This window comes from Aedes albopictus, chromosome 2 (genome assembly GCF_035046485.1).
Source record: "Aedes albopictus strain Foshan chromosome 2, AalbF5, whole genome shotgun sequence".
Classification (NCBI taxonomy): domain Eukaryota; kingdom Metazoa; phylum Arthropoda; class Insecta; order Diptera; family Culicidae; genus Aedes; species Aedes albopictus.
In genome coordinates, this window is record NC_085137.1 from 298,286,127 (window position 1) to 298,300,891 (window position 14,765).

At 35.6% G+C, this 14,765-nt stretch overlaps 1 non-coding gene across 1 annotated transcript in view; it reads left to right on the plus strand.

Moving 5' to 3' along the window:
* The first annotated feature begins 225 nt into the window (after window positions 1-225).
* The window catches only part of LOC109430602 (uncharacterized), a 67,822-nt gene continuing 53,282 nt past the window's right edge, over window positions 226-14,765 (plus strand). Inside the window, exons 1-2 of the transcript XR_009997793.1 lie at window positions 226-424; window positions 926-1,524. This is a non-coding gene — a transcript (uncharacterized LOC109430602). The remainder of the gene's footprint in view (window positions 425-925; window positions 1,525-14,765) is intronic.

Sequence of the window (14,765 nt, forward strand, 5' to 3'; positions counted from 1 at the left end):
TTGACAAACGAGTATCGAGCAGCTGAATATGAATATGCAGGCAAGTGAATGAAAATTGCCGCACGGTGAACTTCAGCTCGTCTGCTCGAAAATTTTGCACCCTGACTTGAGGAGTTTCTCGCCGTATCACCTTAACAACAACAGCCCAGCGGTTTTGAAATTATATCGTTTTGTTGCGAGCGACGCCCGTGTCATCCGACTCGGCGCTCGGCCCAGCTCTCGCTTTCGGCATTTTCCCTTGCGTCAGTCTCTACGCGAAGCTTGTGATGAGTGGTTGTTTGTCCGTCGTCGGTTTTTCGGTCTGTTTTTGAGTTTTTGCTTGTTTGCTTGAACTAATCTTGAAAACTAGTGAGATCCTCAAGTGGTTGTCTAAACATCATTTCAACACCGTCGATATTTTGCGGAGAGGTGTTCCTATCGAATGGTATAGTCCAACGACGAAATAAGAAGGAAAATTTGAAATTTTCGGCAGCAAATTTCAAAATTTTAATTACCTGGGCAGCATTTCGAAAATGGTGACGAAATTTTTGACACCCGAAAACAGCGATCGGTGGGACGACGGAGAAGCGTCGTGATTTTGAAGGAAAAACGAAATATTCTCCAGCAGTCGCGCAAGGTGTGAGTGTGTGCGTTTGTGACTGGAAGCGATCCGAAGGTGGTGTTGGCGCTTTGTTGATATTGTGGTTGTGTTCCAATGAGAGTCTAATAGAGGTGGGGAAAAAGATACTTTGTGTGCGTGAGATCCGTGTCTGGTGCAAAATATGTCACTACTACAAGCAAAGCGAGCTCCCATAAGAACGCGTGTCAAATAGTGACGTCACTATTTGTGTTTACATTTTTCTTTCCTTACTAATACATAGCCATCTCTTCTTCTTCCCAACCTGTAATATACTCTCATTGGTTGTGTTCCTACACGCACGTGAAGATGTCAAGCAGCAGCGAGAAGAAAACGCAACGACAATAATGATGGGAAAAAGTTGAAGGTGTTTCAAAATCAAAACCTTGTCGCGGGGTGTAGTCACTTCGGGAGGTGAAAAAATCAGAGATAAAATTTGGCAATCATTGTGCATTTTGAGCAAGTGTGGAAACCTGTCGAAAGATTGCGCGTGGCGTCCGGGGAAGAGGCCAGCACTGGAAGGTAGCAGAAACTAATTGGATTTTGCCATCAAATCGAAGCTTTCTACCGATTTGTTTACGACGAGAAAAAGTTTGTCTACAATTTTTTAGTGTTTCCGAAGAATTAGTGGTTCGGAATCAGTTGTGTGTGCGTTAATACCGAAGAAGCACAAAAAAAAGAGTCGATTTTTGTTGGGTATGATCGATATTCATCTTCATAGCTGGATAAAGTGGTTCCGATTCGAAACGGAATAAGTGAAGGACGTAGAAAAGGTCCTTAAAGTATCATTGGATATCTACATCATCACTGGTTTTAATTGTGTTGTCAGAAGACGAAAAAGGGGCATTAGTCATTAGTCAGCAATCGCACATCGACACCACCAGCAACAGCAGCAGAAGATAAGCTGTGTAAGTATTTACTGTTTTCTTTCGTCGTACCAAGATAACAATAAAAAGAGAGCGAAAAAACTCGGCATTGCGTTGCGTTTGTCTTCGTCCTCGACGGGTCAGGCAGCCCAGCAAATTGAATTAGGGTAAATTTGCTCAATGGACGGCGACGGGTAAAGTGTTGATTTTGGGAAATTGAGGTCAGCGATGAGGTTGCCTCAAATTAAGTTACAGACCGTTTAGTGGTGTATTTTTCCTCCATCCACTATTTATGTAGCCGATTGATCTATTTTTTTCTAGAGTATATGTACTAAATACTTTTTTAAAGTTTTTGATCTTCAGGATATGCTATGTATTTGAAAAATAGATGTGTTAATTGTCTCAACCTTTATTGTAATTGTAATTTATTATCATAAACGTAAGCCTGGCGGTATAACCATTAATCAGGTTAGAGACGAACCAGCCAAGGGCTGAAAGTCTCTTTAATAAAGACAAATCAATCAATCAATTAAGCAGGTCAAGGAAATTACCGTTTAATATTTTGCAAACATTTCGAAAAATAATAACTATTACTCTGAAGGAGATAAGCAAGATTGTAATTGTAGTTTTATTAGTTAGGGGATATGATCAGTACTAACGCATAAGTGCACCACAATGGGTTCAAACAGCGCCCTGAAAAGGGCACTTTAATAACGCATAAACAAAGCGTAAAAAGGGCCAATAGATCCTTACCACAGCAAATTAACCCTCGAGCGGTCGCGCTGTTGTATTTTGTACAACGCTCAGAAAAAATCTCGCTTTTTGTACTCCGCATTAGCGTAGTGCTGCAGGTAGTGGCCAACCACGCGACTGCCGGAAGTTAAGAACAACAGAACATTCTGAAGATTGTGGTTTTTGAAGTCAGTAAGAATCGGTCCGGTAATTGTAGCAATTTATTAACCCTAAAAGGGATACCTGGGGTCCATTGGACCCCAGGCGCCTTTCAGAGCTCATCTTTGATGGAACACACTCAGCGAGGTGACGAAACTGAGGCCATGAAGGTATCCCTTTTAGGGTTAACCAAGACAAAATCCCTAATACATCTTCCCTTTCCATGTCCAAACTCCTTGTGGTTACTCGTAGTAACGCAGAGAATTCCTCGGTTATTGGCCTAAGCGAGATTCATGTCATCACTTCCTTCCCTATGCTCAATTAACCTGCATTCGGACGCGGCCGGCGCTGGTATTGCTTATTGAAAAGTATTGGGATTCCAGCATTTACACAATGAGGAGAATGCTAGTCCCAAGCATCATCTGTTGGTTCTTTGTGTTAATGCAGTTGTCCTTGCAATAACAGAGGAGCAATCGCGGGCGGTCAATCATGCTCATGCTCATTGTGGTTTTTGAAGTCAGTTTCACTTAATAAGTTTTTGCTGAGTACTCGAAAACGCAGTTGCACAAAAAGTGGACAGTTATACATTATTCTTATAAAATGATATACTTACATTGATATTACATTGAGGTTCCATCATCGAATTTACAGCTATCATCATATACAAATGAATCAACCTGCTTAATGTTCGCCATGATAGTTAAGTCGGCAGTGGCCAGTCAATGCATTGAACAGCGTGCTGAAATTTTTCTTAGGCAGATTCGTTGTGCTGAGTGGCAGCCTAGGCGTCAAACTGAAGCTTTACCCAACACTTTGATATCGGAATAGTTGGCTCAGTACAAATGAAGTGATGTGATGCTTCAGTGCTAGCTAACTCATCAGACAATTAGTTTCCTGCGATGGAAGAATGACCAGGTACCCTTACAAGGTCAGCAGCATTTGCTGAATTCAGCTACTTGATTTGAGTTCGACAAGCGATAACTAACTTCGACCTTGAGTTGGCCGAAGCAAGTAAATAGGAATACATTACTTTGTCCATTACGTGCTACCGAAGTGCTGATTGTACTCCGCACATATGAGCAAATATTTTGGCCTAAAGAACGGTGCAATGTCTACCAAGAGAGTAAGACTGATATAGCCTTAGCTCACGAGAGTAGACACCAGATCGACCTTCGAGAAGGGAGCCATCGATCAGTGATATTACTAGATGTCTACTCTTCCCGAAAAGTCCTATATAGGAAATTTCAAGCAATTGTCCGATCCCTTGAAGCAAGGACAACTCTCCCCTTTGTCACCACACAGGGCATCTTTAGGCCAATACTGGTCGAGCAACTATTGTGTACATTCATTTGATATACTTGGGTTTTAGACCCCAAGTTTTACCAAAGGTTCGCCGGAATTGCCCGAAAACTTTCTTGATTCTAATACCATCAGGGTACCAGATTCCGCTCATCTAAGGCCAGTTTCGCAGAAAAACATTATCTGTTGAATGACTGTTAAGCCAATTCGTAATGTTTTTACATTTTATGTTATGTCGAATTCGTTTATTTGCACCGCCTGCACCGCTTTGCCACCGGGTGTAGCAAACTTGCACCGAAACCGTTTGTTTATTCGCAGGTACTGTTCTGTTTTGACACCCGATTGCCACCGGTGCAAGAAAATGCTACACCCAGTTTGAGCGCGGTGTAGCAGGTACACAGCTAGTTTTACCAATACATGCATATCGCTGAACTTGTATCGTGGTTTTGTTTTCGGTAGGAATGTTGATTTTCTCTTCGGCATTAGCTAAACAGTTTATTTGGATATTCATTTAACAGCAAATCTGTGCGTTTAAAAATTATTTAAACTTGATCGATGGTTATCACGTCTTTCAATCATCTTCTGATGAATCTTCAAAATTTATCGGTAAGATGAAATTTCAAAGAGTTGATTCAACGTATATTTTTCCCATTACTATTTTTATTTTTGATTATCGCAAATATGTGGATTACTTTTAATGATTTTAATTATTAGAATTTTCTGTCGCATGGTGATCTATTATTTATGAAAAAAATTGACGTAATAAAGTTTTGATAAGCCGAGAATAGAATAAAAATCTATTCAAATTGGACTGAAATATTACTGAAGTAACATTTTGTAGGTACAAACAGTTTCAAAAACCGTAAATTCTATTTTTTGTTTCTTCCAACAAATATTTAATTTTTGAATTATATTGAAAGTCAAACAAATGTCACTAAAGGATGGTCAAGTCGTTTTTAATATGAGTTGCGTTTCAATAACGTTATCTTCTAAAAAGCATTTATTTATTTTTCTTTTTACGTTGTAGCTAAACGTTTTCTATTGAACTGCCTTAACATTTTTTGTGTTAAATTTGTGCACGTAGATCGCTTACAATTGTATGTTAGAATTCTTTTTTATTGGACAACGGAAATTGATAAATTCTAAAGTTGCTTTTTATTGAAAAATTATGATATGACGAGAATTTGAAGAAGATAAATAATGTAGGAGTGCTAAACCATTGGATAACTATTTTCAAGTAACATTTATTATGACAAGTTTATCATGTACAAGTGGATTACTGAAAACTTTTAAAATTGTTAAATTGGATATAGAAAGTTAAAAATAAAAATAAATTAAAATAATTTTGTTCATCACGGAAATTATGAAAACATTGATTATTTTTATTTCTGATATCCTTTATTGTTTTCATTGACGCTTTCACGCGCTCTTACTAATACCATCATAAGATGTCAACAAATTGCACCGAAACCGTTCGTTTTTCCGGTGTCAATTGCTACACCGGTGCAGTGCACCGTCGGGAATAAACGAATTCGACATTAGTTCAATCTAATGTCGAATTCGTTTATTTGCACCGCCTGCACCGCTTTGCCACCGGGTGTAGCAAACTTGCACCGAAACCGTTCGTTTATTCGCATTTACATTTTATGTTATGTCGAATTCGTTTATTCCCGACGGTGCACTGCACCGGTGTAGCAATTGACACCGGAAAAACGAACGGTTTCGGTGCAATTTGTTGACAGCTTATGATGGTATTAGTAAGAGCGCGTGAGAGCGTCAATGAAAATAATGAAAAATATCGAAAATAAACATAATCAATGTTTGCATGATTCAGTGATGTACTAAATTATTTCAATTTATTCAGTGGCGTCGCGTAACCTCACTTTTTACCTGTGCACCAAGTATAAATGCTTGAATTATTTGAATAAATTTGCTTGTAATAATTAGAAAATGACGAGAATGACTGCTTTCACTCATCTTTATTTAGATTTTGATCATAAATCCCCTGCAATTGCAAGCGTCGGTGCACAGGTAAAAAGTGAGGTTACGCGACGCCACTGAATTTATTTATATGTATTTTTTACTTTCGATATCTAATTAAACAATTTTAAAAGTTTTCAGTAATCCACTTGTACATGATAAACTTGTAATGATCAATTGTCTGTGGATCAATGATACTTGAAAATTATTATCCAATGTTTTAATAGTCTTTTGCAATTAAAAGCAAATTCACAGAGTTTAAACATTTCCGTTGGCCAATAAAAAATGCTAACATACAATTTTAAACGACCTAGGTACACAAATTTAATACTTAAAGTGTTAAAGGCAGTTCAATAGAAAACGGTTAGCTACAACGTAAAAAAAAGTTGCTTTTTAAAACATAAAGTTATGCAACTCATTTTAATAACGCTTCAACCATCTTTTTGTGGCATTTGTTCGACTTTCAATGTATTTGAAAAATTAAATATTTGCTGTAATTGGAAAAAATAGAATTTACGGTTTTCGAAATTTTCTGTAGCCACAAAATGTTATTTAAGCAATATTTTAGTCCAATTTGAATTAAAATTTTTTTATTCTTTTCCCGGCTTATCAAAATTTTATTACGTCAATTTTTTTCATAAATAACAGATCACCCAAGGACCGAAAATTCTAATGTTAAAAATATTTCATATTTCTCATTAAAATCAAGGGGAATGACATATCTTTTTCTAACTGGAAAATCCGCGTTTATACATTCCTAACCGTCGCTAACCGCTGCTAACTGCTGCTTAGACGCGATTAACGACGGTTAGCAACGGATAAATACGCATTTTTTCGGTTAGCAAAGGAAGTGTTATTTCCCCTGATTGAAATACATCCTCATATTTGCAATAACAAAAAATAGTGATGGGAAAAATGTACGTTGTAGCAACTCTTTGAATTTCATTTCACCAATACATTTTGAAGATTCCTCAGAAGTTGAAAGCCGATCAAGTTTAAATATTTTTTTAATGCACAGATTCGCTGTTTGGAAACAAAACATCTCAAAATAAACAAATAATCCAAGAAAATGATTTACCTAACGCCGAAAAAAAAATCATCATTCCTACCAAAACAAAACCACGATACAAGCTCAGCGATATGCATGTATTGGTAAAACTAGCTTTGTACCTGCTACACCGAGCTCAATCTGGGTGTAGCATTTTCTTGCACCGGTGCCAATCGAGTGTCAAAACGGAACAGTACCTGCGAATAAACGAACGGTTTCGGTGCAAGTTTGCTACACCCGGTGGCAAAGCGGTGCAGGTGGTGCAAATAAACGAATTCGACATTAGTTCTGTTTTAACACCCGATTGGCACCGGTGTAAGAAAATTAAAAAAAAAAATGAAAATTCTACACCCAGTTTGATCGCGGTGTAGCAGGTACAGGGGATAGACAAAATGATCGGGACAGGCAAAATTTTCGCTTTCCAAAAAATGTTCAACTAGCTGTAACTTTTCGAAAAGTGCATCAAATATTCTCAAATTTTTACTGTAAGTTCTTCAACTAGTTGTGTATCAGTGGACAAAATTTGGAAAAGATCGGACAATTCTTCACGAAGTTATAAAGATTTTTCGAAAAGATAAAATTATCCGATAGCCAACTTTGAGCTGTTCTATCTCCGGATTCAATGAGCCGATTACAATGAAATTTTGACCATTCATGACTTATATAATGAATTCTGGAAAACATTTGACTAAACTTGAAATTTTTAACAAGCGTAAAAGTTATAGCGATTTTATTTTTTTCACGATTTTTAAGTAAATTGGTCTTTTTTTAATATGCATCTCATTACTTTTTCAATTTATTGGCGGCTATGTTGTTACTTTCCTTCAAAACGCATTTATATATAAGTCAATTAGAGAGGAACTAAATGAACTATAATTTGCATCTTGAATTTTGTGACGATGTTGATGTTTTGGATAATTTGGTGTTTTATTAGAAAAATAATCTAATCGTTATAATTTTCTTCCGTGTTAAGAATATTAAGTTAAGTCAATGGTTTTTCATAGCTCATTATATAAGTCTTAAATGGTCAAAATTTCATTGCATTCGGCTCATTGAATCCGGAGATATAACAGCTCAAAGTTGGCTATCGGATAATTTTACCTTTTTCAAAAATCTTTATTACTTCGTGAAGAATTGTCCGATCTATTCCAAATTTTGTTCACTGATACACAACTAGTTGAAGAACTTACAGTAAAAATTTGAGAATATTTGATGCACTTTTCGAAAAGTTACAGCTAATTGAACATTTTTTGAAAAGTGAAAATTTTGCCTGTCCCGATCATTTTGTCTATCCCCTGTACAAAGCAATGAGAGTATATTACAGGTGGGGAAGAAGAAGAAATGGCTATGTATTAGTACGCAAAGAAAAATGTAAACACAAATAGTGACGTCACTATTTGACACGCGTTCTTATGGAAGCTCGCTTTACTTGTAGTAGTGACATGGTTTGCACCAGACACGGATCTCACGCACACGAAGTATCATCTTCCCCACCTTTATTAGACTCTCATTGGGTACAAAGCTAGTTTTACCAATACATGCATATCGCTGAACTTGTATCGTGGTTTTGTTTTGGTATGAAAGATGATTTTCTCTTCGGCATTAGGTAAACAGTTTTCTTGAATATTCATTTAACAGCAAATCTGTACGTTTAAAAATTATTTGAACTTGATCGATGATTATCACGTCTTTCAATCAGCTTCTGAGGAATCTTCAAAATTTATCGGTAACATGAAATTTCAAAGAGATTCAACGTATATTTTTCCCATTACTATTTTTTTTTTGGGTATCGCAAATATGTGGATAACTTTTAATGATTTTAATTATTAGAATTTTCTATCGCATGGTGATCTATTGATTATGAAAAAAATGACGTAATAAAATTTTGATAAGCCCAGAATAGAATAAAAATCTATTCATTCAAATTGGACTGAAATATTACTGAAATAACATTTTGTAGCTACAAACAGTTTCAAAAACCGTAAATTCTATTTTTTTTTTCTTACAACAAATATTGCATTTCTGAATTACATTGAAAGTCAAACCAATGTCACTAAAGGATGGTTAAAGCGTTTTTAATATGAGTTGCGTTCCAAGAACGTTATGTTTTAAAAAGCATTTATTTATTTTTCTTTTCACGTTGTAGGTAAACGTTTTCTATTGAACTGCCTTTAACGTTTTTTGTGTTAAATTTGTGCACGTAGATTGTTTACAATTGTCTGTTAGCATCCTTTTTATTAGGCAACGGAAATTGTTAAATTCTAAAAAGTTGCTTTAAATTGAAAAATTATGATACACTGCGACCACTTTCTATAGCCGCACCCTTAGTTTCACATGTCTAGCAATATCTAAGATACAATCGATATGGAAAACAATATGCATCTGCTAGTTATTGCAAAATATGATGTTTGCAAGCATAACTTTCTTCATGTGTATATTTTCCATATCAAAAATACAGTTTTTCAACAATTTGGGCGACCATTTTCTATAGCCGCACTTCGGGTATTCCTAAGATCAGCTGCTTTATTATAAAGTATGCTAATAATAACTGCTTTGTTAGACCAAATAATCCTTATTCAGACCAAACCAAAGAAGTTTAACGAAATATTTAAGTTACAAGGTCTTTTAATTCGAGAAATAGGACGCATAATTGGTAAACTGGTGTTTTATTGAAAAGTTATTAAAGATATCCCAAAAAACTAAAAAAACTCAAACTAATGCTCAAGTATACATGCTATTGACTCAAAACAATCATTGCATTAAACTTCCGGTTTCAATTTTTTTTTGTATAACCTTCATAAACCTAATTAAATTGTGAATAAATCGAATTTTTAAGCTTTTAAATGGAAAATTCATAAGTTTTTGTGTATCAATCCAGATGAAACTTGGAAAAGACATCGTATACAACATCAATACATAATGAAGAAACTTCGGGAATTCATCAAACTAAACTTGGAAGGTCAGCATTGTCTTCGCTACCATTTAAACATAAGATGAATATTTTTAATTATGAAGACGATTTGTAATAACAGCTTTTATCTAACTTTCCATCAATTTGACGCTATTTGATGAAGTAAAAATGATGTGTTTCTATCAAAAGATTTCAAATATAGATGTTCCTGTTTATTTTAGGGCAAAAGAGAAAGAAGGGGTTATGATTGTAGTCTTCCTGTAGTTCCGGTTGATTTAATATCAAAAATTGTAAAATAGGGCAAAATTTTGTGTAGCGCTGGCGCAAAATTAAGCTCTTTTATCCATTAGGATTAATCAAATCTGTATTCATGAGGACCATTAGCGACTGTTTAGTTGAATTTTCAGTGATATATTGTCATAAGTATAGCGTATTTATCAAAATAACGCAAATATTAGGCTAAATTTAATTCTAAAGTTCCAGAAAAGCAGTTGTAAAATTGGTATTACAGCTTCAAATCTTATAGAAAGCATACAAGAAATCATGTTTCAAAGAAATATTGCCGATAGGAAGCAATAAAATATATTTGTCAACTTAAAATATTGTTTTTGGTATTTTAAGAGAACTTTTAAGTAAAAATAGTGAAAATTATGTAGTTTTTTGTACTAAGAAAACTAATTGGTTGATTTTTTAGTGCTTTTCGTTAGTTTTGTTTTGATTTAGCTTAATTGTGTCATTTGAGACAGTTTGATCAAATTATTTCTTATGAAAAATCAAATAACCGAAGAAAAACCCGTAGTGCGGCTATAGAAAATGGTCGCCCAAATTATGAAAATAACGTGTTTTTCGCTTAACAAACAAATAATTAACAAAACTTATTCATGTAAATCATATATTTTACAAACACTAGTTGATACACATCGTTCCACATATCGATCGAATCGTAGAAATTGCTAGAAGTGTGAAATCGTGGGTGCGGCTATAGGAAGTGGCCGCAGTGTATGTAGGGTATGTGTGCTATCAGTAATCTCATGCTCCCATATTCATCCTATTCGAAAACAAGCGATTACGGCATCGATTGATTCCGTTCTTTTTGTTTTCATTGGTGCTCACTTTCAACAAAAAATACAAAAATAAGAAACCAAACAAACAGCGCTTCAATCCTTTGTTTTTTGTAGGATGAAAATGGGAGCCACATGCTTAATAAGGGAACCAATACCCTATTACGACAATTTGAAGAAGATAAATAATGTAGAAGTGTTAAAACATTGGATAACAATTTTCAAGTAACATTTATTAGGCGCCATCCACAAATTACTTAACGCTCTAGGGGGAGGGGTAGTACGGCCGAGCGTTACGGCCCATGCTAAACTTTTCAGGTTTTCATACAAAAAAAGCGTTAAGAAAGGGGGAGGGGGGTCAAAAATTGTTGATTTTAGCGTTACGTAGTAAATGGATGCTGCCTATTACATGTTTATCATGTAAAAGTAAATTACTGAGAACTTTTAAAATTGTTAAATTGGATATAGAAAGTAAAAAATAAAAATAATTTTGTTCATCACGGAAATCATAAAAACATTAATTATGCTTATTTTTGATATCCTTTATTGTTTTCATTGACGCTCTCACGCGCTCTTACTAATACCATCATAAACTGTGAACAAATTGCACCGAAACCGTTCGTTTTTCCGGTGTCAATTGCTACACCGGTGCAGTGCACCGTCGGGAATAAACGAATTCGACATAAGTACGATCATATACAAATCAAGACTTAAGTAGAATTTTTCATAAAAATATGATTTTATTTCAGTTAGTGTGAGACCAAAGTGGTCCTAATTCCACTCACGGACAAATTTATACCATCTTTTAAATAGGTTTTTCCGGAAAAGTGCATTATTTTTGCAACTCTATGTTTTTACACTTAGTTTTTCCTGTTCAGTGGGAGTGTATAATAGGGATTAAATACACTGTGTGCTGAAATCGGCAGATTTTACGATTTTCACTTATTTTTTTGCCTGAGCGGTTATTGGAACACATGAAATTTCCTACAACTATTTTGGGCCCAATAGCCGCTCAAAAAATTCTTGGTTTTGTTTTTAAAACTTATTATATTTGGTAAATATTGCATAAAATGGCTTTGCTCTCATCCAATTCATGTACAGGGGATGGCCAAAATGTTTGGGATAGGAAACTTTTTTTTTTATCTCACAAAAAAGTTCAACATGCTATAACTTTTCATAGAGTGCATCAAAAAATCTCAAATTTTGACTGTTTGTCAGCCTATTGTATGTGCATCATTGGTACAAATTTGGGCTCGATTGATTAATCTTTCGCATAGTTAGAACCGTTCGGGTAAAACACTATTTTTTAGACAACTCATTTTTGAGCTGTCATATCTCAGAAACAAGTGAACTGAATTGAATGAAATTTTGAACGTACACTAACAATATACAAATGCTTCACAAACTATTCAAACATATATACTTTTTGAATGTTGAAAAAAGTTATCATGGATTGACACTTTTTGGATTTTTTTCGAAAAAATGTAATTTTTTTACGTCAATGTCAATAAATTTTAGTGTTGATGTCTAAAGATTTTCCACTTCTGTTCTCAAGTTATCTCTAATAAGATATATTAGAGCCTATTTAGATTAAAGGAAGAACACATTTAGTAATTTTTGTGTGGTATTGTATATTTGACTTATTTTCCTCTATATGGGTAAAAATTTCAACCCGGTATAACTTAATTAGCCGTAAGAAAATATTAAATTTTAAAACGTTGTATTAAGTATCAATATATTGTTGATAAACGTTAAAAAAATCGTTTATTTCGGTCCTCTGGTTTCCAAGATATGACAGCTCAAAAATGAGTTGTCTAAAAAATAGTGTTTTACCCGAACGGTTCTAACTTCGCGAAAAATTATTCAATCGAGCCCAAATTTGTACCAATGATGCACATATAACAGGTTTATGAACAGTCAAAATTTGAGATTTTTTGATGCACTCTATGAAAAGTTATAGCATGTTGAATTTTTTTGTGGGAGAAAAAAAGTTGCCTATCCCAAACAATTTGGCCACCTTCTGTACTTCAAGAATATCCGCGCCGAAAAGAGTGTATATATGCGTGAAAACTTGATTTTTGCAACAGTGAGCGGCTATTGGGTCATGAGCGGCTACTGGTACACTGACGGTATGTGGTGTCCGAGAAAGCTTGTATTCAAGAATGACTTCAACGTAGTTTACCTGATTCAGTCATATTGATTTCAGAATCAAAGATGCGCAAAGGTCGAACGCTATTACGGTGTCGTCTTTCTGTGAAAAGAACAAAAGATGTTGTACTCGGAATTACCTCGGAAGGCCATAATGGCGACAGGTGACACCAACCATCAACTACCTGAAGGGCGCATTTTATCAGGTCGAAATGGGTGCTGATGCACATACCAACTAACAATGTATTTGTATTTTGTATTTGTATTTATTAAATTTGACGTAAGCCTGGTAGTTATAAACTATTTTTCAGGTCAAGGAAAGTACCTTATAATATAGAGTATTACATTTAGAAAAGTCGTCCTAAAAATCATAAGTATGAAAACCGCTATTATTGAGTTGCCTCAATAGCGTATCTGCAACGAGATTCTACAAAAGTGGTCTTGGGGGCACCCACAAACACTCTATTTCCTAATCGCTGCTTGACGCAATGTCGAGAAGAGATGTCGGTTTTTGAGCATTGGTTAAATTCAATTGGAAATCATTGGAGATACACCATGACTCCGTACGGCTTCCAATATGGCATCGTTGTCAAATGCACCCTCGATATCTAAGAAAACACTCTAACGAGATTGCTTTTGACTTCATGCATTCTCGATAACGTAAACAACTTTGTGTAGAAGAGTCACAGTGGACTTACCAGATTAGTAGGCATGTTGATTCATATGAAGAGGCTCGTCGGCCAGATGAACATCACGGATGTGATGATCAACAATGCGTTGCGTTCTAAGCATTTCAGAAGAAAGGAGGTCAAACGTGCTTCTCCTACGACGGGTTGTGCGTTCGAAAAAAAAAACATTGACAGTAATATCCCGTCAAGATTTGGAAATATACCCTGCAGCAAAACTGTTAACAAGTATTTTTTTTTTTTTCAAAACATGTTTGAAGTAGTCAAATCCTTTCTGAAGCAAATTAGGATAAATCCCATCTGCCCCAGAAGATTTGAAAGGAGCAAAGCTATTTAGAGTCCACTCAATCGATTCTATAGTTGAGTTACAATACTACGCACCGAAGCCAGATAATTATAACTACAAGAAAAGACGTCAGGTTTATCCGAAGATGTAATATCCACACAACCCGGGAAGTGTGTCCAGAACTTCCACATCAGAAGCGTGAAATCGCCATTTGGCAAACGAAATTCGTTTACTCGGAAATCCTTAGATTTCGTTTGCAAGGATTTTGTCTAACACTGATCGACTTCACTCAAACTGGAAACATTTATACAAAGGTTTTCCCAGTCGGATTATTCAGCAGACCGGAGAGCTTTCCTGTATGTCTTGTGAGCCGACCTGAAAGCCTCCGAACCAGCCAAACGTCATCTGTTCCAACTCTTTCTACATTGTTTCCTGAGCTTCGCCAGATCAGAGTTCCGCCAAGGGATTCCTCTTGTGGTCTTCACTTCTTCAAAAGCTTCCATGATGAAGGACGTTGTAGTATCAACGGGATAATCTAAATCACTTGGAGTGTCAATGGATGGTTAGTATCCATGAAATTTGGATGCAACCAAATCGCTAAAGAGATCCCAGTTGGTTAACCGGGGGTTCCTGAAACGCAAAGTTTGCGAAGTAACATTCACATGTTCAAAAAAGATGTAGCGATGGTCAGATAAAGATTCTTCATCTGACACATGCCAATTCGGCACCAACATTTCAAAAGGGCGTAACTGCATTTTGAAACAAACCCCTCTTTCACATCTGTGGATCGTATTTCAATGCCGCCATGCAAATCACCGCCAGTATAGGAAAGAAGAGCAATTTCTCTGTCTAGTAATGTTTGTGAATTTCGTGGGAAACTTAAAATATGACCCACAGATGTGAAAGAGTGGTTTGTTTCAAAATGCAGTTACGCCCTTTTGAAATGTAGGTGCCGAATTGGGTTTTAAATTTT